This window comes from Scyliorhinus canicula, chromosome 5 (assembly GCF_902713615.1).
Source record: "Scyliorhinus canicula chromosome 5, sScyCan1.1, whole genome shotgun sequence".
NCBI classification, from domain to species: Eukaryota; Metazoa; Chordata; class Chondrichthyes; order Carcharhiniformes; family Scyliorhinidae; genus Scyliorhinus; species Scyliorhinus canicula.
The window spans coordinates 24,356,925-24,372,924 of NC_052150.1; the positions used below are offsets into that span (position 1 = coordinate 24,356,925).

Below are 16,000 nucleotides of genomic sequence, written 5' to 3' on the forward strand. Positions count from 1 at the left end.
GGACCACACCAAATGCACAGCCCTCATCGACCCACTTGTTACATCCTCAACATTTAATATTGTTCATCAGATGTGACATTCCCTCAGCAAATCGATTCTTCTTGATTAACGTGTCCCTTTTTAAATGATGAATAATGCTATCCCTCAGAATTTGAATAATTTGCACACCAACCAGGTTAGACTGACTGGCCTGTATGACGTGATTTAATTACTTGCCCCCATTTTAACCTATGGTTCAACATTAATAACCCTCCAGTCCTCTGGTCCCATATCAGTAGCAAGAACAGATTGGAAAATAGCAGACCGTACCTTCATTATTTACTCCCTTTTTTCACTTAAGTCTTGGATATATTACATCCTCACCTTTGATGTCAAAGATGTTCACCGCCTTAATATTGCCTTTCTCACTAATTTATCCCATCCAATGCTTCATATTGCACTCCTTACCCCCAATATCTACATCGTCCTGAGTTAGTTGTGCCTATTTAAAATACTTGTATATAAATATGTCAGTCATTTCCATTGCTTGGTTGTATTTTCATTCTGATTTTGTGCTGTTTTTGTTGAGCATAACATATTTCTGCAATTTTCCAACACAGTTGGAGCACTCAAGCTAATGGGGGGAAATCCAACTGCTCAGCAGATAACAAAGAAATGACAATAGCTCCGAACCTTCATCCCTGGTTTTCTGCAGGATGTTTAAGGACACAGAAGTATCTTGTTGCAAAATTTAACAGCTCTTAAAAGAAAATATTCCCCTCTGCGCCGTTGGCAGTTTGCAACGTTCAGCTAGATTTGCCAAGCGAAAAACCTTGCCCAGAAATTTCCACTCAGCACTGACAAGAACTGACACTTCTCACTGCCAACAAACTGCCTGGAAATTATCCTCTTTCAGTGAAACTACTTGGAAGCACCGAGACATCGTAACAAGCATGTCAGGCGCAGTTCAATTAAAAGCTGTGTCTTCGTGGTCACACTCTTGCCTCGGAGTTAGAACGTTGTTGCTTCAAGCCTCCACATCTATGTCTCTTGAGCACAAAATCCAGACTGCTACTCCAGTGCAGGATGAAGCAAATACTCTGCTCTGATAGCTGCTCTCTTTCAGATGAGGCTTCAAACCCATGACTTGTTTGCTCCAGGCGGATGCAGGAAAAGATCCCATGGCACTATTCAAAAGAGAGAAGGCAGTTTTACTCAGGGCCCGGGCCAACGTTCATCCATTATTCAACGTCACAAAAACAGGTTAGCTGGACTGTATCACATTTACGCTGCAGGAGCTTGGATTTGGATTTTGTTCATTGTCACGTGTACCGAGGTACAGTGAAAAGTCTCTTTCTGCGAGCAGCTCAACAGATCATTAAGTACATGAAAAGAAAAGAAAATACATAATAGGGCAACACAAGGTACACAATGTAACTACTCAACCACCGGCATCAGGTGAAGCATGCAGGGATCGAACATAGAACATAGAACAGTACAGCACAGTACAAGCCCTTCGGCCCACGATGTTGTGCCGACCATTTATCCTAATCTAAGATCAACCTAGCCTACACCCCTTCAATTTACTGCTGTCCATGTGCCTGTCCAAGAGTCGCTTAAATGTTCCTAATGACTCTGACTCCACCACCTCTGCTGGCAGTGCATTTTCCTTTCATACATGCTGATAGCCCTTTCTCAACATTTGCTATTTTCATTTTGTTACAATTCTGCAAACTCTTCCTTTTTATCCAAAGCCCATTTGCTCTTACAGCAGCTGAGAGGATACAGAGTGGCGACAGCCAAGACTGCACTGCTTCAGATCAACCAGCTCAAAACAGACTGTGGATCGAACAGCGTCGACGTTGCTGCCCAAAGATGGAACCTCTGTTTCCGTGTTATTTTTAAAAATACATGCATATAATTTTCCTCCATCTCACGGTGAACATGGTTTTTCCAGGAATCTTCCACTAGTAAACTTGCAAGGTCTGTAGGGAATTTCAGCGAAGAGATCTCAATTCTACCGCACACGGAAAGCCCCACTGCATCATCGGAGTCACTCTGCCCGCAATCTGCTACTGTTGCCATGGAGAGCACACATTCCCATGATGCACTGCGTCAACAAAGCATGTCAACCTTGCAATGAAAGTCAGGGTTGGGTAACAGACCATATTTTACCTCAGGCATCTCAGAAACCTGATAAAGGAGGGCACCAAATGAAAGGTCTCTCGGGCATTTTTCTAGTTGATTCTCTGTATTGTGGACAAATGGGAAATGGCGGTGCGCTTTAGCATCAGGGCGGGTGATGGTTCCCAAAGCTCCAGTATTTTTATTTTACAATGAAGAGACTGAGGATTTCACAGAGTTACAAGTCAGTCCTGCTCTGAAATACATCCTGCTCCTTTTCAGGTTGTCCATTTCTCCACCTCCCGTTGGTCTACCTCTCTTTGGCTACGCGCCAACAAACTGGAGTAGCAGACTCCTCCCTCATACTGGTGCACTAAAACGATACAGGAATTGGAATGAAACCATCATTTCATCATCAACTCAGTCTTCATGGAAACCCAGCAGGGGAAAGGAAACATCTCCTGGCTGTTCAGGACTTTAACCTCACCCCTCCCCCAATCTTATCTCAGCTCATTTGTCACCACAACCCTCAACCATGTCCGTGTTAATATTAGATGTTGTTATTCCGATGCTGACCCACATCAGCTCCCGGTCTATCAATGCCCGGATCTCAAAATTCTCACTCTGGGTTTCAAATCCCCCCACGGACTCAGCCGCTCCCATCCTCTGTAATTTCCTCCAGCCCCACAGCTCTCCAAGATCTATGTGCTCCTTTTGGCCCTTTACACATCCTCGATTAACATTGCCCCACCACCATGCCTTCAGCTGCCTGGATTCCACCCAAGCTTATGAATTCCTTCCTTAATGAGGTCAGTCCGTAAGAGGGTTGTTTAGGAGTCTGGTAACGGGGGAAGAAGCTGTTTTTGAGTCTGTTTGTGCGTGTTCTCAGATTTTAGTCTGAGTGCTTGATGTGTGTGCACTTGGGATGTTGTCCTTCCCATGTTAGAAAAGTGACCAACTTCAAAAAGTACCTAATAAAGTGCTTTGGGATGTCTGGTTGCATAAATGTAAGTTTTGTCCTTCATAACCTGCACGCACTTTGTGGGAAGGTGATTCAGGCTGTGATTTTCCAGATCCACTCACCATTGGCTGCCAACAGGATCTACCGGTCCTGCTGAAGTCAATCATTTGCGTTGCTCGGCCGCCGCACCAATAGGGAACCCGTTGTGGGGGGATCACCTTCAGCTGGATTGGACCATCCAGCCGGTGAGAAGGATCGGAAAATTCCACCCTCAGCACTTTTGTAATCAGTGCCAGTTTGGAAATCCTTTTGTATTGGAATTGGTTTACTTTCAAGTTTACTGCTTGCGGGCAATGGAGGAAAAAGCCCTGGAGACAAATAAAATGCAGTTTAATGATCAAAGGGATGATTTAGCAGGCTGCGATGAATGGTCTTTGTCTTCTTATCAGTATGCAGATTTATTTATGTTCAGCTCCATACTATGGGGCAAGCTTCCAAGGAATAGACTCTCACAGGATGGGAGCACAGATTGGAAAATGTGGGGAGATATCTTTGCCCCAAGCACCTTCTAGGCAGAAAACATTTCCCAAGACACTTCACAGAGGCATGGGGAACACCGTCACACAAAAAAACAGAGATTGGAAAAGGTGACTGGGAGCTTTGGTCAAAGTGATGGTTGTTAAAAGGATCTTACAGGAGGTCTGAAGACGGAGGGGTTTAGCAATGGAGGAAGTTTGGGGCCCACTGCAGCCCTGGGCCGAGACTTTCCATTGTGAGTCCGTCACGCCACCGTTGCTAGCGAGCACGGGCCATTTGGGGCTCAGCCAAATCTTCCATTCAGTGCCGAGGGACCGGAGAATCCCGCCCCTCATTCTTCCAGCCACTCTAGACCTTGAGGGTCCCGATACGTTAACTCTGCGGAATTGAGCAATAGATCTTTCTGATAGCTGTCCGGATCGCCTGCCACAACATTAGTGGAATATCATAAATAAACCAGGAAAAACAGGATAAAATGCTGGAAACACTCAGCGCTCTGATCTGATGAAGGGCCATTGACCTGAAACATATAGGGTGGGATTCTTCGATCGCCTGCACCAAAATCGTGTTCGGCGATCGGACGGAGAATCCATTTTACGCTGGAATCGAGGGCGGCGCCATTTTTCCGATGCTCTGCCCCCTCAAAAACGGTGTGCTCCTCGCGTACGCTGCACACCACTGAGACGGCCTCAGAACCTGAGGCCCTCCCTCGATGCTCCGCAACCAATGGCCGACTTCCCAACAGCGTGGGAACCTCACTTTTCGGGGACCTCGCGTGGCGGCTGCGGACTGTGTCGGGGGGCCGGGACGTTCTGCTGGCAGGGATGGCGTCGGCAGGGGAGATGAGTTGGGGGGGGTGGTCTTGGGGTGGTGAGGGGTGTTGCAGGGGGGCATTTTTCGGCAGGCCGGGAGCGCGCTGCCGTCGCCATGTTGTAGCAGCGACCGCCACATGCTGCCGCCGTGCGCATGCACGGCTACGGACCGACACAGTCTGCATCCCTATCAGAAGGTAAAGCTGGAAGCAATGCCATCCCCCTAGTCCCCCACCAGGCAGAGCATCGGTGCGGGGGTGCCGCCATCTTTTTAGTCGTAAGACCAGACACATCTATGTTATTCACTAAGTCTGAATAAAGATTCAATGGGTTTGTTCTGTTTCCAGAGCTTAACTAGATATAATACAGTCAAGAGGTATGAGCAGTGAAGCTAAGGTAAGCTGCCTATGCTGAGCTGTCTCTGTCTGCTGCTGCTCACTAGCCCTGTGCTTCTGAAAGAGGCGGATCCTCCCTTGGGCTGGACCCTTTATACCCGTCTCTGATGCTGCGGCTGTTACATCTGTCTTTAGTCCCTGGTGTATGTACAGATGTATGTACAGATGTACAGATCACTACATTCCCTCCCCCCCACCCCCCTTTAATTGAACATGTTTTCTAGAATGGCCTCAAGAAAACTGTACATAACAAGTGGTGAGAATATGCAAATCTGCACACTGTGAAAATGATAAATGTAATATAGAAACAATTAACTGTTTTGTGAGTCCATCGTGAGAAATGTCCACATTCGTCTTGTGCGTGTGTTGAAGTGTCGTTACAAATCTAGCCAGTCGGGTGCCTTACGGTGGTAGTAGGTTTGATGGTTTGATGTCATCAAGAGTACTATCTGATGTTGTGTGGCGAGGAACATCCTGTGGACAAATGGACTCAGTCAGATCCAGTGTTGGAAATACTGGCGGTTACGGAGAGAAAGTACTCCCGCAGATGATTTGACAAATGTAGGACAGCGGTGCCTCCTGCCTGATCACTGTGGCTGACTCAGACCATCCGCCTTCTGGGTCCCTGATTCTGATGGTGTCACCTATTGTCAGTGGCTTGAGTGGGATCGTAAGTTGATCGCAGTAGAGATTTTGTTTGGAGCATAGTGCCCGCATGTCGTCGAGAACTGGTGCGTTGCCGGGGTCTCGGAATTGCTTTGCCGGTAGGTTTGTCCGGATGTCTCTGCCGAAGAGCATTTGTGCTGGCGACAGTCCTGAGTGCAATGGGGTTGCTCGGTACGGTAACAGAGCTAGGTTGATGTCGGAACTGGACAGTTAGGCCTTAGAACTTAACTCTGGCTCAATTACCGTAACTTTCATTTTGTTTTGTACAGGTGACGTGGGTCAGCACAGTGGTTAGCACTGCTGCCTCACAGCACCAGGGACCAAGGTTCAATTCTGGCCTTGGGTGACTGTATGGAATTTGCACTCTCTTCAAGAGTCCGCACGGGATTCCTCTGGGTGCTCAGGTTTACTTCTACAGTCCAAAAATGTATAGGTTAGGTGGTTTGGCCATTATACAATTTCCCCATAGTGTCCAAGGATGTGCAGCATAGGTGGCGTTATGGGGTTATGGCGGGGGAGTGGGCCTAGGTAGGGTGCTCTTTCAGAGGGTTGGTGCAGACTTGACGGACCAAATGGCCTCCTTCTGCAACGTAGGAATTCTACAATTCTATGATGCTATGAACAGAGTCCCAGCACAACCAAAAGAATAAAACATTTATTAAACAATAAAAGATTAACTATAATGCACTGCTACCTCACTCCGACTACACATTTACAGGCACACACATATTTACAAGGATTTCACAAATGACAAAATAGGTCTTATACTATAATATTCTTGGTGAGTACGCAGTCCATGTAAACCTAACAGGCCAATTATGGTTAGACACATCACACTCTGAAGCCAAATGGCAGATGCCGCTCAATATAACGTCTGTGAATTTCTCATCAATCACCCCGCATGCTTATCACACTTTCAGCCAACTGGTCTCAATGGAATCTGGGGCGGGATTCTCCGACCCCCCACCAGGTCGGAGAATCACCCGGGGCCGGCGTCAATCCCGCTCCCGCTGTGTCCCAAATTCTCCACCCCCCGAGATTCGGCAGGGGCGGAAATCGTGCCGCGCCGGTCGGCGGGCACACCGCGGCGATTCTCCGGCCCGCGATGGACCAAAGTCCCGCCGCTGACAGGCCTCTCCCGCCGGCGTGGATTAAACCACCAACCCGACCGACGGGATTGGCGGCGTGGGCTGGCTGCGGGGTCCTGGGGGGGGGGGGCGTGGGGCGATCTGACCCCGGGGGTGGCCCCACGGTGGCCTGGCCCGCGATCGGGGCCCACCGATCTGCGGGCGGGCCTGTGCCTTGGGGGCACTCTTTTTCTTCCGCCTTCACCATGGTCTTCACAATGGCGGAGGCGGAAGAGACCCCCTCCCCTGAGCATGTGTCGGTATGACGTCAGCAGCCGCTGATGCTCCGGCGCATGCGCAGACTTACGCTGACCGGCGAAGTCCTTTCGGCCCCGGCTGGCGTGGCGCCAAAGGCCGTTCATGCCAGCCAGCGGAGTGGGAACCACTCCGACGTGGGCCTAGCCCCTCAATGTGAGGGCTTGGCCACTAAAGGTGCGGAGACGTCCGCACCTTTGGGGCGGCCCGACGCCGGAGTGGTTCACGCCACTCCAACATGCCGGGACCCCCCGCCCCGCGGGGTAGGGGAGAATCCCGGCCCAGATTTCCAACTAAATATTTCTGAACTCTACCCTCAGAAACACATTCCTCGGAATCTTCTCCAAACCAACACTTTCTCTTCCATGCCTTCACCAAGGATCCACTTCCAAGATCTCAATTTCTCCTTTCAGTATTCATCTGACTTGGATTACCACGTGGATTCCAGCTACCACACTGTCTCTCAAGTACCCAACCATGCCAACAGACCACTAATGCTTCATAGGCTGTATTAGGATGTCACCAAACTTTTAATTTGCCTCAGTTGTCTGGCTTCTCAGTTTAAGCATAGTTCTTGCAGTTACCTCCTTAACTCAGAGCACTTTCTCTGCTTTACCTTAATGTCACCAAGCAGGACCTTGTTCACATTCTTCTTAATTCCTTTATCTTCCTGTCACTTACTTTACCCAGCTCCCTAGTTTCTGAATTTTCTTTTGCCTTTTGGGAAGTCTGCTCTTGGCAGATCACGTGTCCTGTCCAGCTCCGCCTGGGTCCAGCTTAGGACTAAACACAAAATCGCTTTCTAACCTAGGGTCCACCTGGTTGCTAAGCAACAATCTAGTCTTTATTTAAACCGTTTGTTGTCACATCATAAACCTTTTAATTACAATGTAGTGTTATGGCCAGGATTTAGAGAACCCCAGAGTGTATCATGGAGTTCACCTGACCCACAACTTTTAATAGACTGTGGTTTGGGGAGCACACGGCCCACTCTACAGGTGTGGTACAGTAGAAATCAAAAAATATTTTGTAAAGCAAAACAATGTTTATTCTATGAACTCAAGTTAACCTTTTTAAAACATACAGTGAAAAGCTTAGCAACCAACAATTCAAATACAACCCCCAAAGAATATAACACTAAGTAATCCTTAATAACTTCCCAAAAAACATCCAGAAGCAAAAGAAACACCTTTTAACAGAAGCACATTAGGTTTACATTCACTACGGAGAACATTTATAATTCTGAATTCACCAAATGATCAATAGATAGTCTTTTCATGGCAGAGAGATCAACGGTACAACTGCTTTGTCTGGCTTCAGCTCCAACACTGAAAACGAAACCAAAACACACCCTGTAGCAAACAGCCTAAAGGGAAAGTAAAAAGCTGACAGACAGCCCAGCTCCACCCACACTCTGACATCACTGATAAATGCCCATTTCTTAAAGGTACATTTCTTAAACACCCATTTCTTAAAGGTACTCTCACATGACAGTGGGTACAGTTTAAAGTGACCAAATCCCACAGACATCCAGACACCTTTGTTTGACATGAAGCTAACTGAAGTTTCAACCCATTCTTACGCAGAAACAAAAAAACTAATAAACCTACCTCAAACCATACCTTATTTCTAATACTCACAAATACAAATATAGATTAGTTAATACAGTGTGTTTCCTGACACCTATATGCATATTTAAAAAAGGATTATCAATTTCCGGCCAGTATCTTTATTGACTGCTCTGAAGAGGTTAACATTCTGGACTACAACAACAGTGCAGGGAAACTGTGGGGAAGTCCCGCAAGCAATTTAACCTGCTCATCACCTGATTTTTCAAGAGGCAGATGGACTTTCGTTGGACTTGGCAATCAGCAAATATTGGTTAAATTGAATTTATTCAACATGAAGATGGAGCAAATACAGTGCAGTGTTCAGTGTTGGAAATAATCCCTAAAAATTGCAACCTTGGGTATCTTACCGACCCTTCGGCCACTGAACTATGAATCAAATTTCCCTGGTGAATGTGGCAGGAAGTGAATCCCTGCTCAAGCTGCTAACAACAATGGAAAACTTCAGAGGCCTGACATTAGTACCGTAACCCCATGGCACTTCTTTCTGTTGTAAATCGAGCTTGCAATTATTGCAATGATAGTGTTCAAAGTGAAAAGAATTATTATACCTGTAAATTAGATCATAATGGTCACTGTTGGCAGTGATTTTTGTTAGTTGTACCAGTCAAATTTTATTTTCCAAACTCATTTTCTTTGAAAACTGGTGTGTTTGCTCTCAACTATTTATGGTATTAGTCTGTTTAAAACGCAGAATACTATGGATGCTGGAGATCTGAAAACAAAGGAAAATGTTGGAAATGCTCAGCAGGTCTGGCAGCATCTGTGTCCATTTTGATGAAAGGTCATTGACTTGAAATATTTACTCCGTTTTTCTATCCATGGATGCTGCCTGACGTGCTGAATTAACAACTCTGGGAATCTCAGGAACAGCCAGTTAGAACTGGATCGAGCTCCTTCAGGGCTGTTTGTATGGAGAGTCTTTAGTCCCCTTCCCTGGAGCAGAAAGCTTCACTCTGTATTCCTTGTCAAATTCAAGTGCCTAGCAGAACTTGCTCGGTGCACCCACTGGGCATCAGTTGGAGATCACATAAGGGGCGGTAAGGTGGCACAGTGGTTAGCTCCGCTGCCTCACATCGCCAGAGACCCGGGTGCTATTTCAACCTCGTGTGACAGTCCGTTTGGAGTTTGCACATTTTCCCTTTGCGTAGGTTTCCTCTGAGTTCTCCAGTTCAATCCCACAGTCCAAAAATGTGCAGGTTAGGTGGCTGGGCCATGCTAAATTGCCACTTTTGATGGGGCCCCTGGAATAGGTCAGGGGATTTGGCCTATGTAGGGTGGTCTTTCGAAGGGTCAGTGCAGACCTGATGGGCCGAATGGCCTCCACCTGCACTGTGGATTGGGGTTGTAACACTGCAAGAAGCTGTCCTCAGGTGAAACCCTTTGAAATTCCACAATCCAGGTGATCCAGCCTAGTAAATAACAAGGATAATGACACAAGTTGACTGATCAGAGCCCTAACATATCGGTAATAACAATGATGTTGATGTTAAGAACACGATTTATGCTGGATCACAGGGTGTATCTAGAGAAGCTTTAGATTAAAGCTTTTAGCTCATGTCTATTATGTTTGTGCCACATCTGGAGCTTGTAACAATGTGCAGCTCTTTCTTAATAAAACAACTGGTCAAATCTGCTCTGCCTGACTGGTTAGTGAGTCCACTGCATTGCATGGAACTGCATTTGGTGATCAATTGGATGAGATGATCAAGGGTTTTGTTGTTCCGCTGTATATTACCATGGTGCTTCAACTGCAGGTCAATCCCAAATTTACGTAGCACCAATTCACCCAAAATGCAGGTTTTACGGACAGGCTTGCCTGTTTGGGGTGAGTGTTACTTTGGTATTGTTGGACAACCGGCTGCTACAAGGTGCACAGAAGTAATGCGAGTCAACTTTCCCTCTCTCTGTTTCTTGTCTTCTCCTTTTGCTCCCCTCCTAATTAAATCATTCAAAAGCTATTGAAAGTCCTGCAGTGTTTTCGGGTTGACAAATGTCCATTACTTTGGATTGCTATGCCGCACTAAACATACACAGTGGAGGTAAACTCCAGTCATTTGACTCAAAACCTGAACCCTCTGATAGCAAGCACGAGCAGCACTGTTTACTATTTGTTTTGGAGCAGGTGTATTGTTTGTCGCCGGCAGCACTGTGGAATTTGCACCGTAATTCAAAAAGAATAGACTCCCAAGGACCAGCAGCCGAGATATCGAGCTGCATTTAAATGAGTGTATTAGTGAGCCAGTGAACTACACAGTACCGCCATTAAGGGAAAGCCTTTTTAATGGAATGAACTTGGCCGTAATCCATTTCGTAAAAACAGGATTTACCTCTGGGGTGAATATATTGAAATATGATTAACATGTGCACTTCAGTGAGGGAACATATCACCGCTATTAACTCTGGTCAAGCTGTGACTTGATGATCTGCAATTACTGCAATTGTTTAGAGCATTGGTGAGACCACACCTGGAGTATTGAGTGCAGTTTTGGTGTCCTTGTGTGAGGAAGGATATTCTTGCTATGGAGAGAAAGTGCAGTGAAGGTTTACCAGGCTGATTCCCGGGATGGGGGCACTGTCATATGAGGAGAGACTAAATCGGTTGGGATAACACTCACTGGGGTTTAGAAGAGTGAGAGGGGAACTCATACAAACTTGCAAAATTCTAACAGGATGAGACAGGGTAGATTCAGATAGAATGTTCCCGATGGTGGCAAGTCCAGAACTAAGGGTCATAATTTGAAGATAAGGGGTAAACCTTATCGGACTGAGGTGAGGAGAAATTACTTCACCCAGAGAGTGGTGAATCTGTGGAATTGGCTGCCACTGAAAGTTGTTGAGGCCAAAACGTGTGTGCAATTTCAAGAAGGAATTTAGATTTAGCTCTTGGGGCTAAAGGGATCAAGTGATATGAAGGAAGGGGATCAGGATATTGAACTTGATGCTCAGCCATGATCAGAATGAATGGCAGAGCAGGCTGGAAGGGCCTTATCCTGCTTCTATTTCTATCCCAGATTCCGGGTGAAATTCGATATTCTCGCCCATAGTGAATTTGGTGGGGGGTCATTTACTCAGGTGGCAGGGTGGTGTATAAGAGACTCACTACCTACCAGCCTCTGCCCTGTCTGGAGCAGGAATACTCGTGAACAGCCTTCCTGCCTTGCTACCAGTTGAGGAGCTGTTGACAGCAGCAGTCGCAGCAGCAAACCCTGTCATAGTTGCTGGCGGGCTTCCCCGGGAGTCTCTCGAATGTCAGGAATTCAGTGCCAGGAAGGAATTGGCATCAGGAAAGGGGAGCGTCTACTGAGAGCTACTCTTTTGCCCTTGCTGTCAATCCCTCATGTTTGCACCTTGACCCCCCCCCCCTGCCTACAGCTAACAATTAGGACCAGCAGCTGGAAAGTTGGCAGATAAACTGGAGCCCTATTGCACGATTTAAGAAACCAATTAAAAGGCTTCTCTTCCTACCTCCTCTGGCATTTTACCAGCAGCAATGGGAAATTCCATCCCATGTGGAGGCCACCCAGTGAACTCTGAGGGGCTCCCTGCAGGGTTCAGGGGTTTGTCGGGGGAAACCCCTTTTTGGGCACTCCATGCCCATGGAGGGGACGTTCAGCTGCAATAGTCACCCCTGTGCCATCTGTGCTGCCTGCCCTCAATGACATCCCCACACTCCACCCCCACTTGCCAGGGCATGTTTGATAAGCCCCGGCAACACCATGCCACTTTCCAAGTTGTGACGGTGCATATTCATCTCTGCATTCTTATTTTCCAGATCCTATCTTGGCGGTGGCCTTCACTCCCAATGGCACTGCTGAGGATTGAGCCGACAGCTCTTGGAGGCAGGCTGCTGCCTTTAAATGATGGGCAGGTTCGCCAGCAATCACTTAATTGGCTACTGCCTGTAAAATGGGGCTTGGTGCCACCACCTGCTGAAACTGTCACTTCCCTTCCCACCTCCAGCTCCTCATTTCCGCAATTGTAGTGCTGGTCCCAGGAGTGCCTATGCTGCTGACTGCCTGAGTGCACTGAGAGCAGATCGAGCAGCTAACAGCTCTTAAAGACAGTCTATCCTTCTTGAAGGGGAGCTGCACTCGGTGGAAAGGAGCAGCTGTTGGCTACCTGTACTAACATTAGCTGCATGTAGGAGCTGCAAATCTGACGCACCAGGGAAGAGAGTGGCTTCCTACATTCAAGAATGCAGTGCTGGGTGCCGAAGTGGTTTAGGAGCAGAAAGGTTGTATTTCTGTGGGGTTCAGGCAGGTATCAGGGTCCACTTTGCAAAGGGAATGGAAGCAGCTAGCCTGCGAGGTCAAAGTCAAAAGGTCAGGCCCTGAGAACCTGACAGCAATGCCCACGACATTTAATGTTCTCACGCGTGTTGCCAAGGTCAGGGAATACACCTTCACGCCATCTCATATCCTACACTCCCCTCACTCACCCATCAGGAGCACCCAGCAGTTAGGACTCATGGCTGAAATCTAGACGTTCCACCTCACCCTCACACTGAAGAGGCTGGTTTAGCTCACAAGGCTAAATCGCTGGCTTTTAAAGCAGACCAAGCAGGCCAGCAGCACGGTTCGATTCCCGTACCAGCCTCCCCGGACAGGTGCCGGAATGTGGCGACTAGGGGCTTTTCACAGTAACTTCATTGAAGCCTACTCGTGACAATAAGCGATTTACATTTCATTTTTCATTTCACACATTTCAATGATGCCATCCTCATAATCCACTCCTATGACCTTGACAAACCCCAGCCTAATCAGCTGTGGTCGACACAGCCTCCAAAGACAGTGCGACACATATTTACTGACTTCAGTAACTTGAGGAAGCCAGCGATAGTGGAACAAAAGATTTATTGAACTATGTACAATATTCTGCTCAAGGCAGTAACTCTTTCTTAATCCAGTCCTTGTTGGGAGAACTAACCACCATAGGCCCTGCCTGGACTGGCTTTTATGTGTACTCTTTAACAAGTTCCAGCTGGGTGGCCTCCGCCCTGACCTGGGAAGCTCGTTCTCCACGGGTTCCACGGAGAGTTTCCCCTTGATCCTCATGGGGGTTAGAACACTGACATTCTGCCATTGCTCTTACAGGACATGGTGGCATTGAAATAGAAGACAACAAATCAGAATTGGCAAGGGACGGGCAGCACGGTGGCGCAAGTGGTTAGCACTGGGACTACGGGCTGAGGTCCCAGGTTCGATCCTGGCTCTGGGTCACTGTCTGTGTGGAGTTTGCACATTCTCCCCGTGTCTGCGTCGGTTTCACCCCCACAACCCAAAGATGTGCAAGTTAGGTGGATTGGCCATGCTAAATTGCCCCTTAATTGGAAAAAAAAAATAATTGGCTACTCTAAATTTATTAGAAAAAACAAACAGAATTGGCAAGGGACAGGGAGATATGAATCGCCTGAGCGCTCTGGAGGAGATGGCTCTCAGCATTAGGTGGCCTTCTGTGATAGAATCATAGAATTTACAGTGAAGAAGGAGGCCATTTGGCCCATCGTGTCTGCACCAGCCCTTGGAAAGCGCACCCTACCTAAGCCCATACCTCCACCCTATCCCCATAACCCAGTGACCCCAGCTAACCTTTTTGAACACTAAGGGCTATTTAGCATGGCCATTCCACCCAACCTGCATATCTTTGGGCTGTGGGAGGAAACCGGAGCACCTGGCGGAAACCCACGCAGGCACGGGGAGAAAGTGCAAACTCCACACAGTCAGTGACCCAAGCCAGGAATCGAACCTCGGGCCCTGGAGCTGTGAAGCAACTGTGCTACCATGCCCCCACATGTAATTGGAATTAGTAATAAAAACAACAGTCAAATGATGTGCAAATTGGGTAGGTCTTTAAGACCATGAATGGTTTCCCGGCTCCTTGTAACTCCAAAGTGACAATCCTCTCTTGTTAGGTTAGGAGAGTAAGTTTTCCATTATTGTTTTACTGGACAAGCCACGTTAAGAGCCGAAAAGGGTGATCTCCTGTAAATGGGAAGGACACACCATCCGGATCTATTAGGCCATTGGGACCGACCTGGCCAAGCACCGGGCAGAGTTTAATGGGGCCAAAGCTGCACTCTTTAAGAATAAGGTGTGTTTCGGCATGTTTTCCCCAGTGAGACGTTGGGTCACATAGGATGACAGGGAGCATTTCGTCAACACTCCGGAAGAAGCAAATTATTTTGTGCAGAGGATCGGACTTGGGAAGAAGTATTCGGGAAGGCACAAAACTATGGACCTCTATAAACGGTGAGGGAGATGTATATTATATATGGGAAAGTTTACTCTCCGCTGACTGAACCTTATGCCAGCAAGAACACGCAGATGATAAAATATCCCTGCCCTTTGGCGTTTTCCAACTCCCAGCTCCATGTACTCCTGCTACCTGACATGAAGTACAAGCTGCAGGTGGTATGGTCGTGGTCTCTTTCTTCTTTTCCCCCCAGCCCACCCACCCTCTTTCTGATTTCCTGCTTTCTGACATTGGGGAACTGATGCCCGGCCCAGCCGTAGCAGCCCCAGGAGGAGGAAAGAGAACCGCATTGATGAAGAGTGTAGTATAGAACTGGGATCCTGTACATGGTGGCCAAGATTTTACAGCCGTTCCCACTGGCGGGATCTTTCGGTCCTGCCAAAGGCAACTCCCCACATTGGGTCCCCCAGCGACGTGCTGGCGGGCAACGCAAATGACCATTGACCTCGGAGGGACTGGATGATCTAGAAACTTAGTCACAGTGGAAGTTACTCCAAATCATCTTACCTGCAAGCTGGGTGTCCGATAACACTAGCGGTGGTTCCCTTTTGCAGCTGTATGGTGAGTGTATCGAATAGATCTGTGTGGCCAAAGTTTGTTCATTAATCCTGCTTCAAATCAATCAGTCGGCCTGATTGGTGCCATGATCTGGCCAGTTCTGAAACTTCTGGCTTTTGCAGCACACGCCATGAGCAGCCAGAGTCACTGCTCTCCCCATTCAGAGGTCCTACACCTTCCGTAGCACTGTGTCGAGTAGCACTATGAATCTGACATTCATCAAATTCCATAAATGTCCTCCGATGTTCTCAGTTAAGTCATTCAGTAAAAAACAGTTCTTGCAAATTTCACTAAAAAAGAAATGCAAATTAAAATCTGCAGGTTAAGTCTCAGCCTGGTTTATCTGTAAAATCCTCCACATTATCACCCAGCGATGACGTGAAGCTTCTCCGGAATGTCAGTAGGTCACCGTGGAGACACAATAATTTAGCATGGGAAGGCTTATTAGTTGTGATTTCAGTGGGCTCCCGATCTGCCTGATGTGACCATCAATTCAAGCGAAACAAGGTGTTGAAGTAAACTGTGGCTTTAATCGACCAGAACAGTGCCTGCCTGTGACTGCTCTGCTACTGAGAGCCGCCTACAGGGCTACAGCACTTTATACCTTCCCTCAAGGGGTGGAGCCAGGGGCGGAGCTCACAAAGGCACCAACATGATACATCACAGGTAATACCTTACAATGGTCCATAGGTGGAGCCGTCAT

At 47.5% G+C, this 16,000-nt stretch overlaps 1 long non-coding RNA gene across 1 annotated transcript in view; it reads right to left on the reverse strand.

Moving 5' to 3' along the window:
• Window positions 1-420: 420 nt before the first annotated feature.
• The window catches only part of LOC119965854, an 89,053-nt gene continuing 73,473 nt past the window's right edge, over window positions 421-16,000 (reverse strand). Inside the window, exon 3 of the long non-coding RNA XR_005460619.1 lies at window positions 421-1,166. This is a non-coding gene — a long non-coding RNA (uncharacterized LOC119965854). The remainder of the gene's footprint in view (window positions 1,167-16,000) is intronic.